General features: G+C 41.3%; 1 pseudogene; it reads right to left on the minus strand.

The window, feature by feature from the left end:
- Positions 1 to 3306: 3306 nt before the first annotated feature.
- Positions 3307 to 4358, minus strand: LOC124231833 (S-adenosylmethionine decarboxylase proenzyme-like; annotated as a pseudogene).
- Positions 4359 to 7818: the final 3460 nt, after the last annotated feature.

Raw genomic sequence — 7818 nt, forward strand, 5'->3', positions numbered from 1 at the left:
TAGTAACAGCCACAGTGGGTCTATTTATTATGCATCTGTTATGCGCTTTGCATCATGCCAGGCCCTTTCCATTCGTTGTATCTAATCCTTACAGCAATCCTGGGATTATGAGCTGGGTATTTTACAAATAAAAGAACTCAGATTTCGAGAAGTACTAAATGTCAGAACCGTGATTCAATGACTGTGCTCCACGCACTACATAGGAAGGTGGGGGCAGTTAAGAAGGATACCACCCTGGAGAGTAGGAGGCAGTAAACTAGACAGATAGGGGAAGCTAGGTTATGGAGACACTGGATGTTGAACAAGGATGCTGGACCTGACCTGATAAGTAACAGGAAACTGTTGTCGATTTTTTAGCGCATACATAGCACAACAAACTTTGGAGTCAGACAAGATATGAGTTCAAGACCATATTCCACATTAGCTGTATGACTCTGAGAAATGTAGTTGAACTTGCTAAGATTCAGTTTTCTCATTTGTAGAATGTGTTTAACGGCAGCATCAATTTACAGGGTTGAAAGACTGAAATGAGGCAATGCTCTTAAAGCTTCTGCTAAAGTACTTGATAAAATAAGCGTTTAATACATGATCCTATTGCTACCAATGTAACTGAAACAGAGTTTAAGGAAGATAATTTAGAGAAAAACGGCTAACAGACTATTCCCTGGAGAGATGTGATGGGATGGCTCAAGATTCTTGGGATAAGGAGAGACCAGGTAGGAATGAGTTTACAAACATGGCCGAGATGAGTCCACAGGACTTGGTGACTGATGTAAGGGACAAAGAAAAGGAAAAGCCCAAAGACAGAAATTTAGGAGAATTTGAGAAGTGTGATAACATGACCAGAAATTGGGAAGTGAAGGAAAGAGTTAGTTTTGGGGGATAAATGATGAGTTGAAAACAGTACATGTGTTCGGTGGCAGATGGTAGTTAGTCTTTGGGTGGTGAACATGATGTAGTCTACAGGGAAATGGAAATATAATGATGAAAAAAATATAGTAAACTTAACCAATTGCAAGACATCTTACCTCTGAAAATTTACAAAACGTATGACCACGTGAACATGATTCTGGGCCCCTCCTAGGGCCTTGGAAGAAGGAGTCAGTGCTAATGAGGGGCTCTGAAGCCAAAGCTTCACTAAATTCATGGCAAATCCACCTTTCTACTCCATCTCTCTCAGTTTTGTTTCCTCATCTACAAAATAATAATAATAATATTTGCTTTGCCCATTTGAAAGGTGGTTGTGTCAAACATAATGAAATTATCTAGGTTTTTTTTTTCTTATCACTAGACAATGAGTTAAGCCAACTTTTATTGAAGCTTAAATTGTGATATAGAAATACATTTCAACTGATTTAAGTGCAACACCATGAAGAGAGAAATTATGGAGCCAAATTTTCCTTTCTGTATAACACATGCTAGGATTAGTTTAGATTGCTATTCAATCTACAGTTTTCATTTTTCTAGGCTTTGTTTCACACAAATGTGTTCAGTTTTTCAACATTCAATAGAGATCTTAAATCTATTAGGAAAAAAAAATCAGACCTCAAGCCAACAAATGTCATTAAATCTATGGGCCGCTGTTCAAGAACAAAATCCATTTTGAGCATTGGTCCTCAGACGGCACCGAAACATCAGGTACTGTGCGCTAGTTACAGAATCCAACTGACCCACTGATTGGAACCTTCTTCAATAAACTTTGACCCAACAACATGCTTAAAATATGTCAAGAGTGTTCCAATCACTTGATTTCAAACCAAGTAGATTTTATGTTTAGACACACTAAAAAAGTGTTTCATTTATAAATACAGAACAAAAACGTCACTGCATCATTCCAGAAAGGATCAACAAGATTTTGTGAGGATAAGACAAAATGCAAAATTCAGTTGACTTCGTTGTTTTCTCAGCTGTTTAAATCTCATGGTATTTGCAAATATAGCTAAAAGATGCCAACTCTTGAAAGCTCGTGTTTCTAGTCATTTCCCATTGACCATTTTGGAATTTTGTGTGTTAAGTATTATGGAGAGCATTCTGCTTCAATGTGTAGGTCTGACAAACCTGAACTGTTGTGATCCTGGGCAGTCATTCACCTGATCCTACGAAACCATGGTGAAAGAAATACCAATAAGAGGAACAGATGAAGTCAGAGCACTATCACATCCATCACAGTCACAAGATGGCAAAGACATTGATTCTGCTTTGAACCAAAGTTGATGGCATATTAATCGAAACTAGTGGGAATGGCAGCTAAAATAAAAGTTAACGTGAATGATCTGAGCTGACTTGACTTATTGAATCCAATACAACCTTATCTCAAATCTCCTTGCTGATAAACTTAGTGTTAACAATTCTCTGATACTACTGCTTAGCACGTTAGTAAGGGCACGGTACTCGCAAGAAGCTAATCTCATTTACTAGGGAGCACAGAACGGCGCGTGGTTCCCATACAGTTCAGCGAGCATATACCAGTATCCATCTACCTGTCTTCCCTGCTAACCAACACAAGAAGTTTATTATCACTATCTCCCAAAAGAGCCCATGCCAATAAAAAGAGGCCAAACTCCCTTGACCTTAAAAGAAAATTAAGTTCAGGCTCCACCCTCCTTCCCACTCTGGGATACAAGATTAGTATAAACCCACAGTGTAATAGTGTGTTGCTTTCTTGGGGGAGGGGGCTATGGAGGGGAGACACCATGGTGAGGAACAAAATCAGTTAAAGGGATAGAAGTGCAGGAAGCAATAATGCTAAAATAGTAACACACAAAATGGATAACTACAATCATTTTCTTAAGTGCACTTGACTCGTGGAAGAAAACCTTTAATTGCTGTTGCAAACAACATCTGTATGAAGTAGAAATTGGTTTCAATAACATTAGTAGAGAATACGTTCTAGAAAGTGGAGGTAACTGGGTATAAAGTCCTGGCAGCAATTTAATAGAACAGTCCCGGATGGCTAGGCTGAGGCCAACACCTGATGAGGCTGGAAGCCTTGTCTGTGGGGAATCTTGGATGACACTTCGAGGAATATTACACTGTGCGTAATCCAAATTGAATTGTTTTCACGAGCGTTGTAAAGTTTCCCATCATAAAAAGATTTTCTACAAGCACTTCAGTTTCACAGCAAGAGTGGAGTAGGATATCTAAACACAGAAGACAGCATTTGTGCAAGATATCTAAGTTCTTGAAATAATAATGCACACAATTCAAAATGATTACGCTGTCGTTACATCTAGTGCTTTCTGCAACTACAAGGTGGTGGTTATGAAGAGAACAGCACCCAGGATCAATATCTAAAGAAGAGCCACGTCTTTCTTCTATGCGTGTCCTCTTTTTGTGTTTTTTCTTCATTTTTCTTCATTAACTCTGATGTTGTTGCTGCTGCTTAGCAAAATTGGTGAAAACAGAATTGTAATCATTGGACATAGCATTCTGGCAATCAAGACATTTAAAACCTTCAGTTTTCTGGAGTCAAGAAAGCAATGTGCCACATTTAGAACTCTGATTTACATGGAGGGGGTCACACATTTTCCTGGCTTGAAGCCTTCCCCAACTTTTCTGATCAGGTCATCCTAGGAGGTCTGACTTAAGCTGATTTCAAAGCTAAGAAAAAATTTCTAGTTACGTAATGTGAATAGCCTACTAAGTTCCTTCTGATTTCTTTCCAATCATTGAACACCCACAAGGATTGAACAGAGTGCCCTCAATGACAGAACCTGGCATCAGGTCACGAATTCCACTCTCATGAGTGACATCCTTTGCAGTAATACCATCTTTCATATAGAACTGCTCCATAACTGCTGAGTCAAGCTTACTCAGCAGAATTTCCAGGGTTTGATCCCGCTGACACATCACCCAACTTTCTAGGACCAAAGTACAGAAGTACCGACAATCAGAATTCCTACATCTCGTACAATACACAGTTTCATTTGGGAGAATTGCATTAAGAAACACTATCTCTTCCTGGAAAGTCCGATGTGGGTACCCTTGGTGAGAAGGCTTCATGAAATGCTTAGGAGAGTAAAAGAAGCTTTGAATGGAGTCAAACCCACTGTAAACCCTAGCAAGTTTCAACGGGGGAACTAGTGCTTTCAGAAAAAGGTGGTACCACATGTCTTCAAAATGAAACATCTCCTAGAGACAAACGTGCTACTGTCACTGAGCACAAAAGCTTCCTGCTTGTCAGTTTTTGTCACACTTATGATTGAACATTGCACATCCTTCAAAAGTATGCCCTGATGGGATCTCGGGTTGGTGCGGACATCCCCAGATCTTCGGTTTGTATGAGGTTGCTACCTGGAGAACCAAGCCTCCAGCAACTTCCAGGTCCCTTCCAAAAACTGTGAAGCTTCCACCACCATGAGCCCAGCCAACAACCAACAACCATAGAAAAGCAACTAAATTAAGTCTCTTCTGCTGCTGCCATGGATTGTTCCAGCTATGTTACTAAAGTTCAGGTTCTTTTTTTGGCTATAATTTTACATTAACTTTTTTTTAAAAAAAGGATTAATAAAATTTTCCCACTTTTTTTTTGTTGTGAGTGAAAGTTGAGCGTGAGTCTGTTAGAAACAGAGGCAGATAGAGTTCAGTCCCTTGTAGTCGGCTGTTTCTCCTCTGAGGCAGAGAGCAAGGCCCACTAGAGTATGGGTCACACTGTGGAAGCCAAAATCATCAGTTTTTTTTTTTTTTTTTTTTTTTTAATTTTACTTCATTTTTTTCCTTTTTCTCCCCATAGCCCCCCAGTACATAGTTGTATATTCTTCGTTGTGGGTCCTTCTAGTTGTGGCATGTGGGACGCTGCCTCAGCATGGTCTGATGAGCAGTGCCATGTCCGCGCCCAGGATTCGAACCAACGAAACACTGGGCCTCCTGCAGCGGAGCGCGCGAACTTAACCACTCGGCCACGGGGCCAGCCCCCGAAATCATCAGTTTTTGAAAAGTACTTTCTATTACTATTTAATGCATCAGTAGAGTTTGTTCTCACGTATATTTTCTAAATTTGGCTACCACCATCTCTCCCTTCCAACATTCTCTTCTTACAAAAAAACTTGGACGCTCCACCCATTGAGAGGTGGAGTCTCTGTTCCCTGTTGGAATTTAGGTCGGCTTGTGACCACAGCAGAAGTGATACTATGACTCCCCAAGTTAGGTCATAAAAGGTGATCCATTTTCCACCTGGCTCTCTTGGGATGTTTACTCTTGCAACCTAACAGCTGTGAGGAAGTCCAAGCTATAGAGAAGCCCACATAAGGAAGAACAACTTCCCAACCATGGAGGGAGCCATCTTGAAAGTGGATCGGCCAGCTCCAAGTAAGCTGACACTGAGTGGAACAAAGACAAGCTGTAGATTCATGAGCAAGATAAATGATTGTTGTTGTTTTAATCCTTGAGATTCTGGAGTGGTTTTTCATGCAGCAATAGATAACTGATACACCATTCATCTTTCCAATTAGCCCAGCTCCGCTCACTCCACACTGCACTTCTCCCCATTCCCTGATCACACCTTACAATTCCCTCTCCCTAGACCTTTTCTGACACCATTTATTCCATTGGAATCTCCTCTTCCCATTGAAATCTTACCTATCCTTGAAGGTTTCACTCAATTGCCCTTCCTCCCCTCATTGAAGCTCCCCTCATTGCCCCAATCGACTGTGATATCATCCTCCTCTTGAATCTTGAAGAACTTTGTTTCTACCACTTGTGTAATGCTTATTGCCAGGATTGCTAGTCAGCATATTTATCAACTGGCAAGGCCAAGTGTGGACCAGTCAGAAGGGAGGCCTGCCGATTTATTAATCCTGTGATTGTCCTCCACCTTGCAGCAAAGTTGCTTCCACATCGTCTTAGCCTGTATACCTTGAGGGTAGGGCACTACCCATACTTTTGTAAGTGTTCCCATCCCCCATGCAAAACAGAGGCTTGCATGTAATGTACTATATACATTATTTTATGAATAATTTCTTGAGACTTAAAAAGTTAACCTCTGATTAGTAAAAGAGAGGGTCCAGAGAGAATACCCAGGGAAAAAGAGAGCTTAAAACTTAAAACTGCAAATAACTGAGAAACAAAATAAATTTTCTCAAACCAGGATCATGAGGCCACAAGATTTTTGATCTGAGAGCTTAGAGATCATCTAATTGCTTCTCACACTTTCATGTGCCAAAAAATCATGTGGGGAAAACTGGGGTTGAGGGGAGAATGCAGATTCTGGATTCCACCCCTAGACATTCTGAGTAAGTAGATCTGGGTGGGGTTGATGAAATCTCCTTCTTAAGGAGCTCTCCAGGTGACCCTGATGCAGGTGGTCTGTGGACCACACTTTCAGAGGCACTGGTTTAGTCAGACCCCCTCCACCAAGTGTCTAGGTTATTCCCTTTGAACTGGCCATGGAGTGGAAGAGGAAGCATGGCCAGAAGGGAAAAGAAGGTGGGAAAACCATAACTTCAGGGCTGTCTTTGAAGGAGAAATCACTGCCTTTACTCTTTGGGTGGTGGCACAATGAAACAAAAGTGAGACACTTTTGTGGTGGTGGCAAAGTGAAACACTTCACCGTGATCAGCAGGGAGACCAGTAGCCTGGGTGGGGAGTCTTCTGTCTGGGGGTGTCCTCAGGAGTGGTAATCTGTTTCCTCGTAGTCAAGTAAGATGTTAATTGTATGAATCACTGATGCGGTTCAGCCTCCACCCTTGGACCCTCCAGCCAGTCCAGTGTCTAATATCTTTTCTCGCAACCCCAGAGCTAACGTTAGAACCCCAGATTCTAAGATTATGTACTTTAACCCCTTATATTTTTTTCAGAATAAAATCTACACCGTTCTGAATCCTTCAAATATTTAGAAATGAGTCCATGGAGTCTTTCCAGCTTTGTTCTTTCAGCTTCACTCTCCTTATCTTCTAGAATCTTTCACAAAAGGAATTAACCTGCCCTAGAATCTGTGTCTCGGGATGAGATCCAGAGCCATGATCTATTCCTGCGATCTCACCCTATAATCTCTATGAGGTGGCTCTCCAGCCTTTCAAATCTCAATATTTCCCTAGCGTAAAAGCTGAAGGACATCTTTAACTAAAACAGCTTTTCTTCACCAGCGTCTTCCTCATCTTAGAAGGCAGGAAAAGAGAGCAGGGAAGCAATAAGCAGCTACCACTGAGTCACCATGAATTATTGTCAACTGATCCTGAGACCTGAATTACTCAGGAGCTGAGAATAGCCATTTTTGTGAAATTGTAGGCCTTTCTGAAATGCTCTTCGTTTTCCCCAATCTTTGAGTATTTTTAGTTTTTTATAAATATCTGCCCAGAACATAGTTTAGAAAACTGACATCTACTAAGCGATCGAGACCCTGTGGAATTTGAAGACTGGAATAGCGTGCAGTATCATCCAAACGTAACCATGAGGATGAGCAAATCCCTATCGTTGCCTCAGACTTTCCTTATAGCAAAACCCCAGACTTCCTGTCATTGCTCTTTAATATCTGTGCTTTGTTGATTTCATTACAACAGGAGCATTCATATCAACATTGTACAAAGCCTTCTTTAATCACGTGAGCTCATTTCATGCTACGTGACGCTGTGAGATAGGTATTATTTTAAGATCAAGAAACCAAGGCTCTGAGAGGTTCAATGATTCATCTAAGGTCACAGAGTTGATAAGTGACAATCGGGGACTTGACCCAGGACCTCGATGCCAATTCCGGGCACATTCCACCATGTCATGTGGTACTTGCTCTGTGTGTGAGCCAAGCCAGGCCCACATTGCTTGTTCATGAGAGAACCTGGACATGGGACTGAGAACAGCCAAGAGAAGACATCTCGCAGACCTCCA

This window comes from Equus quagga, chromosome 22 (assembly GCF_021613505.1).
Source record: "Equus quagga isolate Etosha38 chromosome 22, UCLA_HA_Equagga_1.0, whole genome shotgun sequence".
NCBI lineage: Eukaryota > Metazoa > Chordata > Mammalia > Perissodactyla > Equidae > Equus > Equus quagga.